Consider the following 22,571-nt stretch of genomic DNA (forward strand, 5'->3'; position numbering starts at 1 on the left):
GATCTGGAAAAAAAGCCCTGTAAGCTCAAAAGCTTCTCTCTCTCACCAACAGAAGTGAGTCCAGCTATTACCTCACCCCCCTTGTCTCTGTAACAGCTTTATTAACATTGCAGCTCAGGAAATTGCCAGTTCACACATGGATCACATCTGCAACTTGTCTGTTTCCTGGCTCAATGTGTTTCCAGAGTAAATTTGGTCCCTTACCATTTTGTTTCTAATTTGTATTTGACAAGAAAATAAAGCTTTCAACCAAGGAAACTTTCTCCCTTCCTGGGGCCTGTGGCTGTCACCCCAATACAAACAGACAGTTGTTATCTGCCTGGGCATCACCCACATTCCTAAGGCCTGGACTTTGTGATTGCAGTGACCCAGGTGGAGGCACGTGGCTCAGACCCAAGGCCACACACCCTACACTGAGACCCAGAGACAGGCACCCACGGGAGGGCAAGTGCCACCAAGTGCGCCCTAGATGGGCGGTGTGTGGGACTGGGGTGGGGCTAGGGACGTTGCGGGGGCTCCGGCGCCCTGTGCGTGTGAGGGGGGCGGGGCGAACGCGGTGGGGGCGGGGCGGGGGACCGGAAGTTGCCCTTGCCCGACGGGGTTGCCGGAGCTCGCCTCGCTCGCTCCCCTCAGACTTCCCGCCGTCTTCCCTGTTACCAGCGCAGCGGCCGGGCCTCCGGGCGAACGGAAAGTGCGTAAGTGGCTTTGCGAATGGAGGCTGGCGCGGTCCGGCCAGTGGAGGGGGGCGGGGTGAGGGGCACCGGGAGTTGGGGTTACCTTGTGGGGCGCGGAATGACTAGAGGGTGGGGGCTGCTGGGGATAGCGGGGGTGGCTGGGGGCAGCTGGGGGGGGCGGTATGACAGGGTGGGGGCTGCTGGGGGTAGTGGGGGTGGTGGAGGTGGCTGGGGGCACCTGGGGGGGCGGTATGACAGGGTGGGGGCTGCTGGGGGTAGCGGGGGGGTAGAGGTGGCTGGGGGGGCAGGCATTCAGGGGTGGGGGTGTGGGGGTGGCTGGGGGCAGCTGGGGGGGCGGTATGACAGGGTGGGGGCTGCTGGGGGTAGTGGGGGGGTGGAGGTGGCTGGGGGCACCTGGGGGGCGGTATGATAGGGTGGGGGCTGCTGGGGGTAGTGGGGGGGTGGAGGTGGCTGGGGGCACCTGGGGGGCGGTATGATAGGGTGGGGGCTGCTGGGGGTAGTGGAGGGGTGGAGGTGGCTGGGGGCACCTGGGGGGCGGTATGATAGGGTGGGGGCTGCTGGGGGTAGTGGGGGGGTGGAGGTGGCTGGGGGCACCTGGGGGGCGGTATGATAGGGTGGGGGCTGCTGGGGGTAGTGGGGGGGTGGAGGTGGCTGGGGGCACCTGGGGGGCGGTATGATAGGGTGGGGGCTGCTGGGGGTAGTGGAGGGGTGGAGGTGGCTGGGGGCACCTGGGGGGCGGTATGATAGGGTGGGGGCTGCTGGGGGTAGTGGGGGGGTGGAGGTGGCTGGGGGCACCTGGGGGGCGGTATGATAGGGTGGGGGCTGCTGGGGGTAGTGGGGGGGTGGAGGTGGCTGGGGGCACCTGGGGGGCGGTATGATAGGGTGGGGGCTGCTGGGGGTAGTGGGGGGGTGGAGGTGGCTGGGGGCACCTGGAGGGCGGTATGACAGAGGGTGGAGGCTGCCAGGTATGACCAGGGGTGGGGGTGCGGAGAATGCCAGGAGCGGTGGGTATGCGGGGTGCGGAGGCTGCCGGAGGATCTCTGAGCCGGCTGCGGGGTGTATTGTGGTGTCTTGGTGCCCCAGGCCCTCTCTAGCGGCGAGTCGCAAACTCATTTGCCGCTTCCCAGCTCGGCTAGGCTGACTGCCCTCTCCCGTCTGCTCCCGGACCCTTTCGGGCTGGGACAAGCAGGCACCGCTGCAGCGACAGCAAGACTCCTGTGCTGCGAAGGGAAGAGGTGCCTGCCCTTGACTGGGATTGGGTAGCTGAACCTGTTCCAGGGGGGTTGTTTTTCTTGAGACAAGAAGGGTGTGCTCCTCTGTCAGACAGAGGGGGGAGGGACTCTCTCACTACCGTGGTGAAGGCTGCTGAGGGACACTGAATTGCCATGTGCTGCCTGGTCCCATAAGCAGAGCAGTTGGCAACTCTTGTACACAGTCCTGTGAGTGTTGCATGTTATCCTAAGGGTACATCTACACTACAGCGGGGAGTCGATTTAAGATACGCAAATTCAGCTACGTGAATAGCGTAGCTGAATTCGACATATTGCAGCCGACTTACCCCGTTGTGAGGACGGCGGCAAAATCGACTTCTGCCGCTTTTTGTCGGCGGCGCTTACTACCACCTCTGCTGGTGGAGTTAGAGCGCCGATTCAGGGATCGATTGTCGCGTCCCGACGGGACGCGATAAATCGATCCCCGAGAGGTCGATTTCTACCCGCCGATTCAGGCGGGTAGTATAGACCAGACTTAAGATTATGGCTTGTAGAGAAAACTGTTACAGATCCCTGACCTGTACCAGGGAAGGCTCTGATACCTGTAGAGGGGGGAGGGGTGGCTAACCTGTTGACTTCTGCAGAACTTTCTTAAGCATCCTTAGCAGAGTGACATGAACACGACTAGTCAGTTTCCTTGTTGCTATTCAGCCTGTGGGCAGCAGCCAAACAGTTGATTGTATCCATTTTACTCTGCTGTTGCTCTGGAAAGCTATGAGTAGCAAAGGCAAACATTTTGGAGCTATGCTTGGTAGAGGAAGGTGTGGGGAAAAAAGGAGTCTGTGCTTTGGGGTAAAATAACAGCCATCCTTACATTTTCAGTAGTCAGTTTGGGTAGAGCATTAGTGACTCTAACCCCTGCTGGGTGGGGGTGGGACCCCAGGGGGGTGGAAGAGGAGGGCTCCTTTTCTCTTCCAGCCCCTGGAGGGTTGAACATCAAACTTATGATACCTAATAGGCTGAAGCTGACTTTAAAATAATAATTAAAAAACAAGACCCAGAAGCAGCATCCTGAAAGACTTTTCCAGTACATGTCCTGAAAGCTGAGGTGATGCACCTGGACCGCATTGGTGCGTCCCATTAATGTTTTGTATTTGCTTCTGGCAATGGGGTTTAGTCCTCTGAATAGGAGATAAACTGTTCAAGCATTTGTACCAGGTGACATTCCTGTGACACTTAACAGTTGTTCCAAGGTTTTAGTGTAATGCTCAGTGATAAGACTGTTGCAGTTGCACAACCCATCTCCACAAAAAGAAATAATAGGATCAAACTAGCACAGCTTCTGCAAGAAGAAACTGTGTCCCTCTAACCTGCTCATTCTTTGAAAGCTGTAATATAATAGTAACTAAAGATGACCCAATGGATGTAACTTACAAATTACTTGAATCACAGATTTTTTTTTTTAAATCTCAGTAAGAGATTAAGTTTAAAAATATATTATGAAATGAGGGGTGTAGTCTTATTTTAGATAAATGATTATGATGTAGGATTAAAATGTGTTGCCATAAACACTTAGAATCATAGACTATCAGGACCTCAGGAGGTCATCTAGTCCAACCCCCTGCTCAAAGCAGGGCCAATCACCAGACATTTTTGCCCCAGATTCCTTAGTGGCCCCCTCAAGGATTAAATTTATAACCCTGGGTTTAGCAGGCCAATGCTCAAGCCACTAAGCTATCTCTCTCTCCTCCCCCCCCCCCCCCCCCCCCGTGCCAGCCCAAACTCTCCTTCCCCCAGAAAAACTCAGGCTATAAATTACAATACCGTAGTCTGGCTTTTGTCCTTTCTCCAGTTTTATTTGGATTGCATTGATCTGCAAAGGAATATTTTGAGTTAAATATTTTTATCCCTCTTCATATGTAATGTAACTCTCTTCTGTTGCATTTTTTTTAAAAAGACCAACATAGTGTCCCTACCTTATTCTTCGAAATTGAAATGAATTTTTTGTTCGGTTTCCCTCTGCACTATAATAGGTTTCAAAGAGACCCAGCAAAGGTGTTTTTGATGACCAAGACCACTGTTTTATAGGTGAGCACCAGCTCCTCTGTAGTTAAACTTCCCAACCTTAAAGGACAACTCTTCTAAAATGGCATGGTTATCTGGATTATCTTGAAATTTGGTGAGAGTAATGGGGGTGCAAAATAGAGTTAGTGATCTGAATTTGGAGCCATGTGACCAAGGGATTCCTGAGATAAAGCTTCTGAAAAAAAAGCAGCTTGTTTTAAGATTGACAGATTCTAACAAGTTCATATTTTGTACACACATTGAGGAGTGTATCAACTGATGGTTCTGATCGGGCCACAAAGGATCTGTCACTTAAGTCTTACCCCAGCTAGTGCATGGGGCCCGCTGTTATGTATTTCTTTGTACAGGGTAGGTTGCAAGGCTGCTGCTAACAGGCCAGGCTTCTGTACCTGATATGGACTGGCCACAAAGCTTCCTTCTCAACGGGGGAGACACCAGATGTGTTCGCTATAAGCTCCTTTAATATTCTGCCAGGTAGGGCTGAAGTTAACTTAGATAAGTTATGTTACACACAGCGCCACCAGTGGCTGAACAATAGAATACAATTTAGCATTCCATCACACCCACTACCACTGTGGGGAAGCAATACAGTAACTCCACACTTAACATTGTAGTTATGTTCCTGAAAAATGCAATGTTAAGCGAATCCAATTTCCCCATAAGAATTAATGTAAATGAGGGGGTTAGGTTCCAGGGACATTTTTTTCACCATATATATATATATACTCTGTATGTGTATATTTTTATATATATAAATTTTAAATAATTTAATACTGGTACACAGTGATGATGATTGTGAAGCTTGGTTGAGGTGGAGGAATCAGAGGGTGGGATATTTCCCTTACTGCTAAATGATGAACTAGCAATTGCCTGAGCCCTCAAGGGTTAAATCTCTCACTCTACAAGGCAGCAGGAATGGAGGGAGATGTGCCCATTTCCCCTTTCTACACTGTCTTGTTAATTAGATCAGCTTGCTGAGACTGCAAGCTCCCTCGTCCTGAGCCCTGGTGGTCCCTCCGCACTATGGAAGATGGGGTAAGCGGGGTGCAGGGGGGAGGGGGACACCCTGACATTAGCTCCCCTCTTCCTTCCCTCCCCCCTTGCATAGCAAGCAGGAGTCTCGGGGAGCAGCTCCAAGGCAGAGGGCAGGAGCAGCACATGGCAGTGTGGGGGCGGGACAGCTGCAATTGGTAGCCTGCTGGGCAGCTGCTGCACAGGGAACTTAGGGGAGCGGGAAGCTCAAGCACTGGGGATGCATGCACAGGCATGCTAGGAGATGCACCAAGTTGTGCTGCAACTGCAGTGAGGAGTGGAGAACTGGCATACTTGATATACATCATAGGTTTCTCAAGCACTGGGGAGGGGGGATGGGCACATTCTCTGAGATGAATTGAGTAGTTCACATGGCTCAGAGCTACTGTTTCAGGTTTAGTCATTCAATGTTACAAATCAATGGTTATCTATTTAGGAAGGATTGAGTGGACAAAAGGGGAGGGGGAGTGGCAGTCTGTCAAAAATGTCATTACGTGTTTCCAAGTCGCTGATAGCCATTCAAAATCGTTTTCTTCCAAGTTATGGATCAGTGTCCTCACAGATAAAGCACAAGATAGGTTATAAGTTTGTGTCTGCTATAAACCACCAAATCGCACTAGGGAACAGGGTCGGCTCCTTATGCACTTCTATATAATGAGTAGGAAAAAAAGTTGCAGGACCAAGGGGGCACTTCAGTTTGAGTGATGTATGCTGGAGGTCTCATGCTGCTAGTACTAAGAACATAAGAAAGGCCGTACTGGGTCAGACCAAAGGTCCATCTAGCCCAGTATCCTGTCTACCGACAGTGGCCAATGCCAGGTGCCCCAGAGGGAGTGAACCTAACAGGCAATGATCAAGTGATCTCTCTCCTGCCATCCATCTCCATCCTCTGAAAGACAGAGGCTAGGGACACCATTCCTTACCCGTCCTGGCTAATAGCCATTAATGGACTTAACCATGATGAATTTATCCAGTTCTCTTTTAAACTCTGTTATAGTCCTAGCCTTCACAACCTTTTCTGGTAAGGAGTTCCACAAGTTGACTGTGCGCTGCGTGAGGAAGAACTTCCTTTTATTTGTTTTAAACCTGCTGCCTATTAATTTCATTTGATGACCCCTAGTTCTTGTATTATGGGAATAATAACTTTTCCTTATGCACTTTCTCCACATCACTCATGATTTTATATACCTCTATCATATACTCCCTTAGTCTCCTCTTTTCCAAGCTGAAGAGTTCTAGCCTCTTTAATCTCTCCTCATATGGGACCCGTTCCAAACCCTTAATCATTTTAGTTGCCCTCTTCTGAACCTTGTCTAGTGCCAGTATATCTTTTCTGAGATGAGGAGACCACATCTGTACGCAGTATTCGAGATGAGGGCGTACCATCGATTTATATAAGGGCAATAATATATTCTCAGTCTTATTCTCTATCCCCTTTTTAATGATTCCTAACATCCTGTTTGCTTTTTTGACCGCCTCAGCACACTGCGTGGACATTTTCAGAGAACTATCCACGATGACTCCAAGATCTTTTTCCTGACTTCTTGTAGCTAAATTAGCCCCCATCATATTGTATGTATAGTTGGGGTTATTTTTTCCAATGTGCATTACTTTACATTTATCCACATTAAATTTCATTTGCCATTTTGTTGCCCAATCACTTAGTTTTGTGAGATCTTTTTGAAGTTCTTCACAGTCTACTTTGGACTTAACTATCTTGAGCAGTTTAGTATCATCTGCAAACTTTGACACCTCACTGTTTACCCCTTTCTCCAGATCATTTATGAATAAGTTGAATAGGATCGGTCCGAGGACTGACCCTTGGGGAACACCACTAGTTACCCCTCTCCATTCTGAGAATTTACCATTTATTCCTACCCTTTGTTCCCTGTCTTTTAACCAGTTCTCAGTCCATGAAAGGACCTTCCCTTTTATCCCATGGCAGCTTAATTTACATAAGAGCCTTTGGTGAGAGACCTTGTCAAAGGCTTTCTGGAAATCTAAGTACACTGTGTCCACTGGGTCCCCCTTGTCCACATGTTTGTTGACCCCTTCAACGAATTCTAATAGATTAGTAAGACACGATTTCCCTTTACAGAAACCAGGTTGACTATTGCTCAACAGTTTGTTTTTCTATGTGTCGGACAATTTTATTCTTAACTATTGTTTCGACTAATTTGCCCGGTACAGATGTTAGACTTACCGGTCTGTAATTGCCGGGATCACCTCTAAAGCCCTTTTTAAATATTGGTATTACATTAGCTAACTTCCAGTCATTGGGTACAGAAGCCGATTTAAAGGACAGGTTACAAACCTTAGTTAACAGTTCCGCAACTTCACATTTGAGTTCTTTCAGAACTCTTGGGTGAATGCCATCTGGTCCCGGTGACTTGTTAATGTTAAGTTTATCAATTAATTCCAAAACCTCCTCTCGTGACACTTCAATCCGTGACAGTTCCTCAGATTTGTCACCTACAAAAGCCAGCTCAGGTTTGGGAATCTCCCTAACATCCTCAGCCGTGAAGACTGAAGCAAAGAATCCATTTAATTTCTCCGCAATGACTTTATCGTCTTTAAGCGCTCCTTTTGTATCTCGATCATCAAGGGGCCCCACTGGTTGTTTAGCAAGCTTCCTGCTTCTGATGTACTTAAAAAAACATTTTGTTATTACCTTTGGAGTTTTTGGCTAGCCGTTCTTCAAATTCCTCTTTGGCTTTTCTTATTACATTCTTGCACTTAATTTGGCGGCATTTATGCTCCTTTCTATTTGCATCACTAGGATTTGACTTCCACTTTTTAAAGGAAGTCTTTGTATCTCTCACTGCTTCTTTTACATGGTTGTTAAGCCACGGTGGCTCTTTTTTAGTTCTTTTACTGTGTTTCTTAATTTGGGGTATACATTGAAGTTGGGCCTCTATTATGGTGTCTTTAAAAAGCGCCCACGCAGCTTGCAGGAATTTCACTTTAGTCACTGTACCTTTTAACTTCTGTTTAACTAACCCCCTCATTTTTGCATAGTTCCCCCTTTTGAAATTAAATGCCACAGTGTTGGGCTGTTGAGATGGTCTTCCCACCACAGGGATGTTGAACGCTATTGTATTATGGTCACTATTTCCAAGCGGTCCTGCTATAGTTACCTCTTGGACCAGCTCCTGTGCTCCACTCAGGACTAAATCTAGAGTTGCCTCTCCCCTTGTGGGTTCCTGTACCAGCTGCTCCATGAAGCAGTCATTTAAAGCATCGAGAAATTTTATCTCTGCATTTCGTCCTGAAGTGAAATGTTCCCAGTCAATATGGGGATAATTGAAATCCCCCACTATTATTGAGTTCTTAATTTTGATAGCCTCTCTAATTTCCCTTAGCATTTCATCATCACTATCACCGTCCTGGTCAGGTGGTCGATAATAGATCCCTAATGTTATATTCTTATTAGAGCATGAAATTTCTATCCATAGAGATTCTATGGAACATGCGGATTTGCTTAAGATTTTTACTTCATTTGATTGTACATTTTCTTTCACATATAGTGCCACTCCTCTTCAAACCCCCCCCCCCCCCCCGCACGACCTGTTCTGTCCTTCCGATATATTTTGTACCCCGGAATGATTGTGTCCCATTGATTGCTCTCAGTCCACCAGGTTTCTGTGATGCCTATTATATCAATATCCTCTTTTATCACAAGGCACTCTAGTTCACCCATCTTATTATTTAGACTTCTAGCATTTGTGTATAAGCACTTTAAAAACTTGTCACTGTTTATTTGTCTGCCCTTTTCTGATGTATCAGATTCTTTTTTATGTGAATGTTTATCATCTGATCTGGCCCCTACTTTATCCTCTTCCATCCTCTGCTCCTGACTATAACCTGGAGATTCTCTATCATTAGACTCTCCCCTAAGAGAAGTCTCTGTCCGAGCCACATGCTCCTCTGCAGCAGTCGGCTTTCCCCCATCTCCTAGTTTAAAAACTGCTCTACAACCTTTTTAATGTTTAGTGCCAGCAGTCTGGTTCCACTTTGGTTTAGGTGGAGTCCATCCTTCCTGTATAGGCTCCCCCCATTCCAGAAGTTTCCCCAGTTCCTAATGAATGTAATCCCCTCCTCTCTACACCATCGTCTCATCCACGCATTAAGACTCTGAAGCTCTGCCTGCCTACCTGGCCCTGCGCGTGGAACTGGGAGCATTTCTGAGAATGCCACCATAGAGGTCCTGGATTTCAGTCTCTTCCACGCAGCCTAAATTTGGCCTCCAGGACATCTCTCCTACCCTTCCCTATGTCATTGGTACTTACATGTACCATGATCACCGGCTCCTCCCCAGCACTACACATAAGTCTGTCTAGATGCCTTGAGAGATCCGCAACCTTCGCACCAGGCAGGCAAGTCACCATACGGTTCTCCCGGTCATCACAAACCCAGCTATCTATGTTTCTAATGATCGAATCTCCCAATACTAATACCTGCCTTTTCCTAGCAACTGGAGTTCCCTCCCCTGGAGAGGTAACCTCAGTGCGAGAGGCAACCCCAGCACCGTCTGGAAGGAGGGTCCCAACTATGGGAAGGTTTCCCTCTGCTCCCGTTGACTGCTCTGCTTCCCTGGGCCTTTCGTCCTCCTCAACAGCGCAGGGGCTGTCTGACCGGAGGTGGGACAATTCTACAGTGTCCTGGAAAGCCTCATCAACATACCTCTCTGCCTCCCTTAGCTCCTCCAGTTCCGCCACCCTTGCCTTCAGAGTCCGTATGTGGTCTCTGAGGGCCAGGAGCTCCTTGCACCGAATGCACACACATGCCACCTGCCCAAGGGGCAGGTAATCATACATGCTATACTCAGTGCAATAAACTGGATAGCCCCCACTCTGCAGCTGGGCTTCTGCCTGCATTTTCTCCTAGTTAATGAAGGGTTGTTTAAAGCAAGAAGTTTGGAATGTAGTTTGGGCTATAGGTTTTAAGGGGAATAAAGGGTATAAGATAGAACCGGCAAGGGACCCGCACTCCCTTCCTGCTCCCCTTCCAAACTCCCTTGCGAAACTCCCTGTTAGTAGCCCCTGTTCGCAAAAGAATACCCTTGGAATGTCTAAATATTATAGATGGGGGACGGATAGCTCAGTGGTTTGAGCATTGGCCTGCTAAACCCAGGGGTGTGAGTTCAATCCTTGAAGGGGCCATTTAGGGAACTGGGGTAAACATCTGTCTGGGGATTGGTCCTGCTTTGAGCAGGGGGTTGGACTAGATGACCTTCTGAGGTCCCTTCCAATCCTGATATTCTATGATCATGTCCTAACTCAGAATTCCCCTGTGTTGCATGCCATATTTTTTTGTCAGATCTCATCATGACAAAGAAGAACTGATCACTGAACTAAAAATTAATGGTAATTTAGATGAAAGTGATCATGACTTGATCACTTTTACAAGGTGCAAACAGAATAAAATCCAGCTCAGTGGTGTATATATACTTGGTGCTTTAAAGGGCCAATTTACAAAGCTGAAAACAATTAAGAGCCAGATCAGCTGGGAGAAAGGATTTAATCAGAAAAATATCAGTGATAATTGGGAATTATGTAAGAACATCTTACTAGACGCCCAAAAAGCTACAGTTCTCCATTGCTGACAATTCTTAAATCTAAAAATTCACATCCCTGAAACAGTTATGGTGACCTGCAACACCAGCGTAAATACTGCTAGGTGGATGGAAGAATCCTAGCTATCCTCTCTTGAGGTGGGAAATTTACTAGTGATGGAAAAATCCCTTCTGTAGCTACGTAAAGTGTCTACACTGCACCAATACAGAAATGTAACTGCAGCTGTATTGCTGTAGCACTTGTTCGTGGAGACATGCCCCAGTCACTTCCCCTCTGTGCCTCAGTTTCCCCACCTGTACAATTGGAATATTGTTTCCCTCTTTGGTAAAGTGCTTTGAGATCTACTGAAGAAAAATGCTATGCAGGAGTTGGATATTATCGCTACCTGGCCACAGCAGTATCTCTACTGTACATGTGTCTGACTGGTCACTAACTTCAGTGTTAACTAAATTTTTTTTGTCAGTGAATAACTTGTGTTAACAGGTCTCTACTGTAACCCTCTTCAGTCCCCCTGTGTTGTTCTATTTTACTGTCTGTTACATTTTGTCTAAATCTTCTATTGAAAGCTCTAGGGCAGGTATTGTTGTCTAGTAAAATGGGGCCTTTGTTTTTATTTGTGGGTCTCAGGTGCTACTGCAATAGGTATAATAATTTTGGACTAGTTTTTCATATTCATAGATTCATAGATTATAGGACTGGAAGGGACCTCGAGAGGTCATCGAGTCCAGTCCCCTGCCCGCATGGCAGGACCAAATACTGTCTAGACCATCCCTGATAGACATTTATCTAACCTACTCTTAAATATCTCCAGAGACGGAGATTCCACAACCTCCCTAGGCAATTTGTTCCAGTGTTTAACCACCCTGACAGTTGCTTTTTAGCAATGAGATGCTAATAATAGGATGCTTCATCAGTTGATGCTGACACCATTGCTGTTGTGTACTGTGAAATAGTATTGTGTTGCACCCCAGAGGTGGCTGTCTTTCAGTGTCCCTTAGTTAGTTACAGTTCTTAAACCTATGAAGAGATGGTGAGAAACACCAAATGGATTTAAAAGCATTAGGGGAATATGGGTAGTACTGGGCAGGTGAGGTTCAGCTTGAATAAGTATATGGTAAGACACATGCAGGGTGGGACAAGTCTAAGCTTACCATAGTCTTTGAAACATTTTCAGATGCTCCGTGGACAGATCTAGGCATCACTGGAGCACACTGCAAAGATGTGTACAGCATAGAATCATAGAATATCAGGGTTGGAAGGGACCTCAGGAGGTCATCTAGTCCAACCCCCTGCTCAAAGCAGGATCAGTTCCCAACTAAATCATCCCAGCCAGGGCTTTGTCAAGCCTGACCTTAAAAACCACTAAGGAAGGAGATTCCACCACCTCCCTAGGTAACCCATTCCAGTGCTTTATTGCCTTACTGGTTACTCAGAAGTCCAAACAACTCAGTTCCCTTAAAGTGATCCAGCTTCAGGCCTCCATCCAGGTACTGACGTCAAATATGATGAAAATTTCTGTAAATCTTATTTCGTCACATAAAAGAACAGGTTCTACCAATCCCAAAGGATCGGACATATTACCTCCCAGGTTAATGAATGTTTCAGATCTTACCCAAATACACACTACAGCCAATTCTTATTAACTAAACTAAAATTTATTAAAAAACGAGAGAGTATGATTAAAAGATCATTATACATACAGACATGAGTTCAATTCATTGAGGTTCAGATTCATAGCAGAGATGGTGAGCTTCGTAGTTGCAAAGAGTTCCTTTAGAATTCAGTTCATAGGTCATAGTCCAATGTCAAAATCTCACATTCAGGGTGTACCAGCATAACTGGGACCTCAGTCTTGCGACTCAAACTTTCCCTAAGAAAGTCTAAGCAGATCTGAGATGACAGAATCAGGACCCAAGGATCTTTTATACAATTTCATGTCCTCTTTGACAAGTTGGGATTTCCTCTGGGAACAAAAGGTAATTAGGATGACTCTGAAGGAGGTCCATCACAGGTACTTAGGTATATGAATTAACATAAGGCCATTTGCTTGTTCCTCCACCATTCACAGTACATTTCAAAGAGAGATGAATACCAGGATAATCCCGTGTTTACAATTAATTTAAACAATAGGATCTTCTTTTGACCTCTGAATTATCAGAATACAGCATAGACCAGGACTGTTGATTACATTGTCTACCCTACTCATACATATGTAAATACACAAACATCTCCCTATGTGTCTTTTGAGGGTTATTTATTTTGCAGGCTGTTTAACCCTTTCTAGCCATGCATCACATAGGCCATTGCGCTAAGAGCAGTAACATGAAATGTATGAAAATATGGTCAATCTCAGGTTTCTTACAGTAGCAATGGGGGAGGAGCAGTGAGAGAACTCCTTCCTTCCACCTGGATGCTGTGAAAGAGGCAAGAACATCCCTCTTTCCCAACAGCTGAGGGGACCACAGTTGCTTGATACATGAATCTCAGCATACAGGAAAGTGGGATCTGGGTGTACTAATGCTGCTGTCTGATAAATGGGGACAGTAGTGACTTGGCTACTCTTCAGGACTATTGTGAGGATAAACGAACATTTGTAAAACTCTTTTTGAAAAATGCTATAAGTGCTATGTACTGCATTATTACTCTAACAGCTCTGGCTGGTAGGCATTTGGTAAACTTCAAGCCTAGTTATAGTGAACAAGGGCAACCTTCTCTGAAGTATTGCATCCAATTTTGGTTGCTTCTCATGAAGAAGGATGCAGCACAAGCTGTAGAAATCCAGAGAGGATCACAAAGATCTCAGTGGAACTTGCATTTATCAGGAGACTTTTGAAACTATGGTTATTTAGTCTAGAAAAGAGAGAAGTTGGAGAGTGACTTAATTTATTTCAGTATTATGAAGGGTTGAGTGAACGCTGTTCACATCTGTTCTTTTGCTGAGCTTGTGAAGGCCTTAGTGGCATTTCTCTGGCTGCGTCTGTGAGTGATGCGATAACTTTGGAACACTAGAGCCGATCAATTCCAAAATTTCAAGGCAGATTCCAGGCATCGGTGGCCAGAACCCTATTAATTTGGGGGGGGGGGGGGGGAAATCAGGAAAATTGAATGGGGAGAAAATGGGGGACACAGAGAGCTAACAGGAACTTACTAGCACAGCTACAGCCTCAACCATCTTTTCAGTGGTGTATAGATCAAAGAACTGGTTGATGGCATCCATGGATGTTTTCCAGCCTAACAATACCCCATTTCATCTCAGTTTAGTATGCGGACACCCTAAAAGACTTATCTCTCGGACAGAAGAATAATGGTGGGAGAGGAAGGGAGAATGGGGTTGTGCCCACAGCCCCTGGCATGAGGGGGAAATGGGGGAGTCTAGAATAGGGCACACATCTCCCCTGGTTTGAGGAGAGTTTGGGGGAAGGGGCAGACTGAGCCCTTAGCACCTGACATGGAGAGAGAATGTGAGGCGGGACCTTGTTAGATGGTGGTTGGGGGGCACACAACCTCTGCTGGGCGGAGTGTGGTGTGAGGGAGAATGGGGTACCCCGGTATACGGGGAGGAGGGACTGGGACTCTCCCCTCCTGGTAGGAGGGAGGTTGGGGGAAATTGCAGGGAGTCCCTGAAAAAGAGAAGGGTGGCCAACAGGGAGCTTGTCGGGGATAGAGGGATGGAAGGAGCCTACACAAGCTACAGAGTAGGCGACTCTCCTCGCTTTTTACTGACCAACAATCAAGGGTAACTATGTAATTAAAAACAGAACATTTAAAACCAAGTAAAGGAAATCAGTCTTCCTACAGTGTGTAGTCAGCCTGTGGACTTCACTGTCATTCAACTGTCTGGACTTTTAAAGGGCTATGTAACTTCTGCTAATAACTGCAAGCTAGGACAATAGTGATTAAATCTTATACTTGGCAGTGACAGCGCATTCATCAATCTTTGAGCAGAAATTCTCTATCTCCCAACTTAGGCCATGTCTACACTACAAACCTATGTCAATCCAAGTTATGTGGGCACACAGCCACCACAGTCAGTATATCACTTGTGTGCATGCATACTTGGCTCCTTGTGTTGGCGGTGCACATAGTCACCAGGACTGCTTGTATCGATGCAGAGTGCAGTGCACCAAGGGGAGGTAACTTGCCACCATCAATCCAGCACTCTGGTGAAGTTTTGGCAATGCATGATGGGGCCAAAACGAGTCATGCAGGTGTGACTGGGAGCATGGGGTCAACTTCCCAGTTTGCAACTGTCTTCATCCCATAATGCTACCTGCGTTCCATATTTTTTCCGTTTTTTTTTTCAAAATCTCACAAGCCCACGTGGCCCTCCTCGCAGTCTACAATCTCTGATGGAAGCATGTAGCCTGCATAGCTCTGCACTATCGTCATGAGCATTGCAAGTGTAGGGTGCATGATCCTGGAGTATTTGCAGAGCCACAAGAAGAATAGAGTATCAGAGGGGTAGCCGTGTTAGTCTGAATCTGTAAAAAGCAACAGAGGGTCCTGTGGCACCTTTAAGACTAACAGAAGAATTGGGAGCATAAGCTTTCGTGGGTAAGAACCTCACTTCTTCAGATGCAAGTAATGGAAATCTCCAGAGGCAGGTATAAATCAGTATGGAGATAACGAGGTTAGTTCAATCAGGGAGGGTGAGGTGCTCTGCTAGCAGTTGAGGTGTGAACACCAAGGGAGGAGAAACTACTTCTGTAGTTGGATAGCCATTCACAGTCTTTGTTTAATCCTTATCTGATGGTGTCAAATTTGCAAATGAACTGGAGCTCAGCAGTTTCTCTTTGCAGTCTGGTCCTGAAGATTTTTTGCTGAATAGAAGAAGAAGAATCGAATAGCAGGGAACACAACAATCCCTTGGAGGACAGATTGCTGTGGGACATAGCAAGAATCAGTTCAAGATTGTTGGTAGCATTCACGGGGTAGCTGCAGATGGTGGAGCGCCGCATCTGGGTCTGAGAAATGAGCACTGATTGATGGGATTACATTGTAATGCAGGTTTGGATTGATGAGCAGTGGCTGCAGAACTTTCAAATGCGCAAGGCCGCATTCCTGGATCTGTGTGCTGAGCTCACCCCAGCCCTCCAAAGCAGGGACACCAAAAGAAGAGCTGCACTGACCGTGCAGAAGCAAGTGGTGATTGTAATGTAGAAGCTTGCAATGCCAGGTTGCTGACTGACCGGTAGTAATCAATCTGGAGTCACCTCCTGCTATGCAGGACTGTGACTCTGGGCAATGTGCAGGAAGTAGTGGATGGATTTCCAGCAGTGGGGTTCCTGAACTGCAGTGGAGCAATAGATAGCATGCATATCCCTATTTTGGCCCCAGACCACCTTGCCATTGAGTATATCAACAGATAGGGCTACTTTTCTATGGTTATGCAGGCATTGGTGGATCACTGGTGATGCTTTGCTGACCTCCGTGTGAGCTGGTTGGGGAAGGTGCATGACGCTTGCTTCTTTAAGAACACAGGACTGTTCAGAAAGCTACAAGCAGAGATTTTCTTTTCCCGCTGGTGGATTACCATTGGGAATATTGAAATCCCCATAGTGATCCTGGGGGAGTACTTTGGTGGTGCTATCCCTGTAATTGAAAATTTATCTACACACATACCCGAGGTTCCTTCTCCTGCATTGAGCTTGAGTGGCGGGATTGGCTGGACTGTGGTGGAGTCAAAAACAGGTCCAGGCTCACAGCGCAGCTGAATACCCCAATCACCTGTCGCCCATCCTCCTTCTCCTCCTCCTGCTTTCTCATTCACCACCTCTTCCTTTCTGCTCACAGCAGAGACCTGTGACTCAGAGGTATCCACGATGCAGTTGGGGAGCTGGGGGTGTCTCTGCCAAGTATGGCATACAGCTCCTTGTAGCAGTGTCAGGTCTGCAGCTCGGCACCATATTGATTGTTGGCCTCCCTGACCATCTGATGTGCCTGGTGCAGCTCCTTGGCTTTCACGCAGCAATGCTGCTGCTCCCTGTCATGACCCTTGTCCTGCATCCCTGAGCAATCTGCTTATAGAGATCTACATTTTTTACAACTGGTTCAGAGCTGTGCCTGCACAGCCTCTCCTCCTCACAGGCTCAGGAGATCCAATATCTCCTATCCACTCCAGGCAGGAGCATGTAGCCAGTATGGTCCGCTGGGTGATTGCACTCAACAATGAGCTTGCCAAGCCAGGCAATCAGGAAAGGGAATTTCAAAAATTCACAGGGCTTTAGAGGGGAGGGAGTGGCTTGTGGTCTCTGTGACCCTGGCAGTGGAGTTCACAATGGTGATCAGAGCAGCCAGTGTGGGGTATTGTGGGACAGCTGCTGGAGGACAGATAGGGTCGACATAAGTAATGCAGTGTCTGTACTCACACTGCATCAACCTAAGTACATCGACTGTGGCTCTGTGCCTCACAGGGAGTTAGTGTTACTATGTCGGCATAACAGGGCACTTACAGCAGAGACCAATTTGATCGTAGACATGTACACAGCTAGGTCAATGTAAGCTGTCTTGCGTCAATCTGTTTAGTGTAGACAAGGCATTAGGGTTGCACAACTGTCCAGGTGTTTGTGGGGTACAGTTTGCCTTCCTCTGAAGACTAGATGAACTGGAGTTGTTATAATAACAATACACTCTCAATTGGAGGTTACCTGTGAAGAGGGTGTGCAAAAGGGACTGAATCAATAAAATCTTGTTAGTGCCTTACTAATTGTTACCTCCCATTACTGATGATCAAGTAACCTGCTATAATTGGAAGACTTAAGTTATGGTGCTCATGTTTGAGGGTAGCCAGAGTACGACACTGATCATAGTTATAAAACCCATGCCATTTGATCCTTCTCTTGAAATATTAACAAATTTGATACTTGAGTATGGACCTCAGTTTTTGATAGTCAGGTTTTTCTCTTAGAAAACTTTCATCTCTAGCAATAGTACATTTCCAGCTACCTCCTCTACTGAATTTGAGCACATCTCTAGGTGTTTATTTTGCTTTAGATAATCAAACTGTATATAATGTGTTAACAAGGTTTGCTAAGAACTTTATTTCTTCCTTTGTTATTTACTCATTCAACCAATGACTTGCTGTTTATGCATCCGAAGAAGTGGGCTGTAGTCCACGAAAGCTTATGCTCTAATAAATTTGTTAGTCTCTAAGGTGCCACAAGTACTCCTGTTCTTCTTTTTGCGGATACAGACTAACACGGCTGTTACTCTGAAACCTGTTTTATAGTTGTTTTCCCAGACTGCAGGGATAGCCTCCTCCCCCGCTTCAAAGTTAACATATAGACTTAAAGAAAACTGCACTGAAACAAATTTCAAAAGTCAGTCACAGAAATTCTCCTTATAAAAATCATCATCTTGACAATCTGATATGGCGTTAGACCTATGTAATGTAGCTCCAAGGGGCCGTATTGTAGGTTCTGTTTATAAAAGAAGCAAATTCTGGTTGATGGTGATTGAACCGCAACAGGTCACAAATAGCAAAAGTGATCGACAGCAGCATTTAACGTCTCTGCCTTTCCCCTGTGTTCACATGGTGACCTGTATTCCCTTTTTCATTGTCACAGGCATTGCAGTCCGATGATCTGGAGCTCCTCCTATCAGATACTGACCAGACTGCTGTGAGGATATCCAAATACTGAATACTGTGTGCTTTAAGCCTTGGCGTCTGAGCAGAGTCCAGGCACTGCCTTTGGCTTGGGGGTCTGTAGGCACACCGTTGGGGCGCACATCTTCCATCTGGCACCAACCTACTGGTAGCTGAGACCTCGTCGTCCAAATGCCTATCCCCTGGGACCAGTGCTGACTCCTCAGAATCCTCTTTAGCATAGACATCCCCTCTCCCAGAACTCCACAATCATGTGGAAACTCTTGAGTTCACAGGCTAACTCTCCAAGGGTGTGTGATGTTTGTTACCGAACGCACACAGACTTTGCCCAGGATTCTAAAAAGTTATTGCTCTTTACTTAATAGCACAAGAAACGGATCTATACAAAAATAATGAACACTACCACGCAATCCCCTCCCTCAGTTTTCTCACCCTTTAGAACATTCTTTGGGTGGGGGTCAGGGTCCTCTGGGGGTGTCCGGGATCTTTCTGCTCACCTCGTTGCTTGATTTCTGAACCATGGAGCCTCTCTCTGCTAAATGAACTTGCTTTAACCTTGGGCTATCAGCTAAACTGGGTCCCTGTAACGAGGCATTGCTGGGTCCTCCTTGGTTCTGCCCCTGCTGCACCCACAAACCAGCCTGAGATCTCTGCGTTGGTGAAATCATCTGTCCTCTTTATTTACAGTATACTTTCCCACCACTTTCTAGCTACAAATAGCTTCAATATTACAGCCTCAGGGACTGCTAGCTCCTGCAGCCAGTAGAAAAGAGCCCCCACTCACTTTAATTCTCTGGCTCCTCCCTTTCCTTCTTCTTTGGCTTCTTTCTTGCCTGTCTTTATATAGCCCCTGGATAATGAGGCTGTCAGCTGTTCCCCGTTTGCCAATCAGTCCTGGGCTTACTCAGCCAGCTCCAATTCCCCTTTCTTGATTGGAGCTGGCCTGGCAGAGGCCTGGCTGAGATTTCCTTAGCCAGCACCCTGTCACAGTCCCACACTACAAAAGTGTGCCTATATCTTCCTCTCCCCTGCCTAAAACTTCCTGTATCTGCCTCCAAAACCTTCACCCATGAGTCTTCCTTAAATCACTGCTTTGTCGCCTCCATCTTTGTCCTGTTTGGAAATTTTCCACTTTCCAAATGCCAGCCCCGTATTCATAGATTCTGAGGCCAGAAAGGACCATGGTGATCATGTCTGACCTCCTGTATAACGGGGGCTCTACCAAATTCACAGTCCATTTTGGTCAATTTCACGATCATAGCATTTTTAAAATTGTAAATTTCATGATTTCAGATATTTAAATCTGAAATTTCAGGGTGCTGTAATTGTAGGGGTCCTGACCCAAAAAGGATCTGTGGAGGATGGGAGCGGGGGTTGCAAGGATATTGTAGGATGACCTCCTGAGGACCCTTCCAACCCTGATATTCTATGATTCTAACCCTTGGTAAATTATTCCAATGGTTAATTACTCTGTTAAAAAATATTACATCTTCTTTCTAGTGCTAATTTGTCAAGTTTCAACTTCCAGCCACTGGATCATGTTAACCTTTTCGTTTGATTGAAGAGCCCATTATCAAATATTTTTCCCCCATGTAGGTACCTTTTTAGACTGTAACTGAATCACTCCTTAACTTTCTAAGGATAGATTTGCTAAGATAGATTCAAGGTGGTCAAATTATTTATTACTGAAAGGCGTGTTTTCTAATCCTTTAATCATTCTTGTAGTTCTTCTTCCTTCTTGAATTGTGGACACCAAAACTGGACATAGTATTCCAGCAGTGTTTCTGCCACTGTCAAATATTGAAATAAAATAACCTCTCTACTACTCAAGATTATGTTTATGTATCCTAGAATCACATTACCCTTTTTTTGCCACAGGGTCACAGTGGGAACTCATGTTCAGCTGATTATCCACCATGACCCCAACATCTTTTCTGTCACTGCTTTCCAGGACAGAGACCCCATGATGTAATTTTATGGCATACATTCTTTGTTCCTAGATTTATACATTTAGATTAACCGTATTAAAACTTAGTGTTTGCTTGCACACAGTTTATCAATCTATCCAAATTGTTCTATGTCAGTGACCTGTCCTCTTCCTAATTTACCACTCCCCCAATTTTTGTGTCATCTTCAACCTGTATCTATGATCTGTTTTCTTCCAGGTAATTAATGAAGATGTTAAATAGCATAGGGCCAAGAACTGATCCCGGTAGGACCCTGCTGGAAACACCCGTACTTAATACTGATTACCTGTTTAGTTACATTTTGGGACCTAATCAGTTATCCAGTATTTAATCCATTCAATGCAATGTTAATTTTGTATCATTCTAGTTTAATCAAAATGTTGTGTGGTACCAAGTCAAATGCCTTACAGAAATCTAAGTATGTTACGTCAACGTTACTGCCTTTATCTACCAAACTTGTAATCTCCTCAAAAAAAGGTTTGCGTTAGTCTGACAGGATCTATTTTTATTTATTTATATATATATATATATATAGAGAGAGAGAGAGAGATATCTATCTCTCATAGAACTGGAAGGGACCCTGAAAGGTCATCGAGTCCAGCCCCCTGCCTTCACTAGCAGGACAAAGTACTGATTTTGCCCCAGATCCCTAAGTGGCCCCCTCAAGGATTGAACTCACAACCCTGGGTTTAGCAGGCCAATGCTCAAACCACTGAGCTATCCCTCCCTATAAAATCCTTGTTGAGGGGCTGACAGAAACTGGTTCTCCTTGCTTCAACCAATGTCCTTAATGGCCATACTATGACCATATAATGGGTATCCTAACTACTCTGTACTGTGCCTAGTTCAGCGGGTGTGTTCTACAGGTCCTGCCAGCTCAGCGTGGATTTCTCATTTACATAGAGATGTTCAGTGATGCAGCAATTTTCATAACGTCATAATATCAATCAGAAGTTATAATTTATGTAGACAGATTCCCTGATTCATCACAGGAGAGTTAGTAGAAATTGAAATATGCCAAGGGACTTTGGCAACATTTCCGAGTGCAAGAAAACAGAAATAGTCATTGGAACACCCAGCTCTACATCTCCTTTATGTTTAACATAACATCACCTTCTTGCAGCTGTCTCAGTGCCTGGCTGTGAAAGCAGCACCTAGATGAAGAGCCTCTGGCTAACGCTGGATCCAGGCAAGGCTAAGGTGATCCTGGTAGGAAGAAGGAAACTTTTCAGAGAACTTGCCTTCTCTATTGTAGAGGCATTTTGGATAGAGGATTTGCACTCGGCATAAGTCAGTCTGTAGCCTTGAGGCCCTTTTTAAACTCAATGCCATTGGGGCTCAAATAGTCATGGTGCAAAAAAGCCCCACCCACTTCTATCTGGGATTGGACAGAAAATCGTACTTAATTCTGTTAGAGACCCAGCCACAGTGATCTACGCATCACTGTCTTCTAGACTTGATTGTTGTAACTAACTATATCTGGGAATGAAGCCATACAGTAGCCTATTGTCTTAGCAACATAGGTCATTATAAACACCTCATCCTGGTACTCCACTCTCTGCAGTAGCCCTGTGTTGAATACAGAAATTAGTTTATTTTTTTCAAATATTCAAAGCCCTTCCTAAGACCACCTTTCTCTTTGTCTGACCAGCCTAACATAGTGCACCAGAACAATGAAACTGTCAGTCGTTAAGGAAGACCTGAGTGTGGGATTTGAGGACTTCAATAACTCAGACATAGGTTAGGGGTTTGTTACAGGAGTGGGTGGGTGAGATTCTGTGGCCTGCATTGTGCAGGAGGTCAGACTAGATGATCATAATCGTCTCTTCTGACCTTAGTCTAAGATTCTGTGATTCATGCACCTTTCCCGACCATCCCATGTTGATGTCGGTGAAACGTCCCTTGTGATCCACCAGTGCTTGCAGCACCATTGAGAAGTACCCCTTGCAGTTTATGTACTGTTTGGCCAGGTGGTCCGGTGCCAAGATAGGGATATGGGTTTCGTCTATCGCCCCACCACAGTTAGGGAACCCAATTGCAGCAAAGCCATCCACTATGACCTGCACATTTTCCAGAGTCACTACCCTTGTTAGCAGAAGGTTACTGATTGCCTTGGCTATTTGGATCACAGCAGCCCCCAGGGTAGATTTGCCCACTCCGAATTGATTCCCGACTGACCGGTAGCAGTCAGGCGTTGCAAGCTTCCACAGGGCTATCGCCACTTGCTTCTCAACTGTCAGGGCAGGGGGAAAACAATTGTCAGGGCGGGGAAAAGCAACTCACAAAGTTCCATGAAAGTGGCCTTACGCATGTGAAAGTTTCGCAGCCACTGGGAATCATCCCATACCCGCAACACTATGCGGTGCCACCAGTATGTGCTTGTTTGTCGGGTCCAGAAT

The 22,571-nt window shown here is 46.1% G+C and overlaps 1 protein-coding gene across 5 annotated transcripts in view; it reads left to right on the forward strand.

The window, feature by feature from the left end:
- Positions 1 to 588: 588 nt before the first annotated feature.
- ALDH18A1 (aldehyde dehydrogenase 18 family member A1) overlaps positions 589 to 22,571 on the forward strand; it is a 102,548-nt gene continuing 80,565 nt past the window's right edge. For 2 of the 5 annotated variants that reach the window (XM_054034593.1, XM_054034599.1), the window contains exon 1: positions 589 to 695. The gene's annotated coding sequence lies outside the window, so the exon portion shown is untranslated. The other 3 variants (XM_054034595.1, XM_054034597.1, XM_054034598.1) reach the window with 3 other exon arrangements.

This window comes from Malaclemys terrapin, chromosome 7, assembly GCF_027887155.1.
Source record: "Malaclemys terrapin pileata isolate rMalTer1 chromosome 7, rMalTer1.hap1, whole genome shotgun sequence".
Classification (NCBI taxonomy): domain Eukaryota; kingdom Metazoa; phylum Chordata; order Testudines; family Emydidae; genus Malaclemys; species Malaclemys terrapin.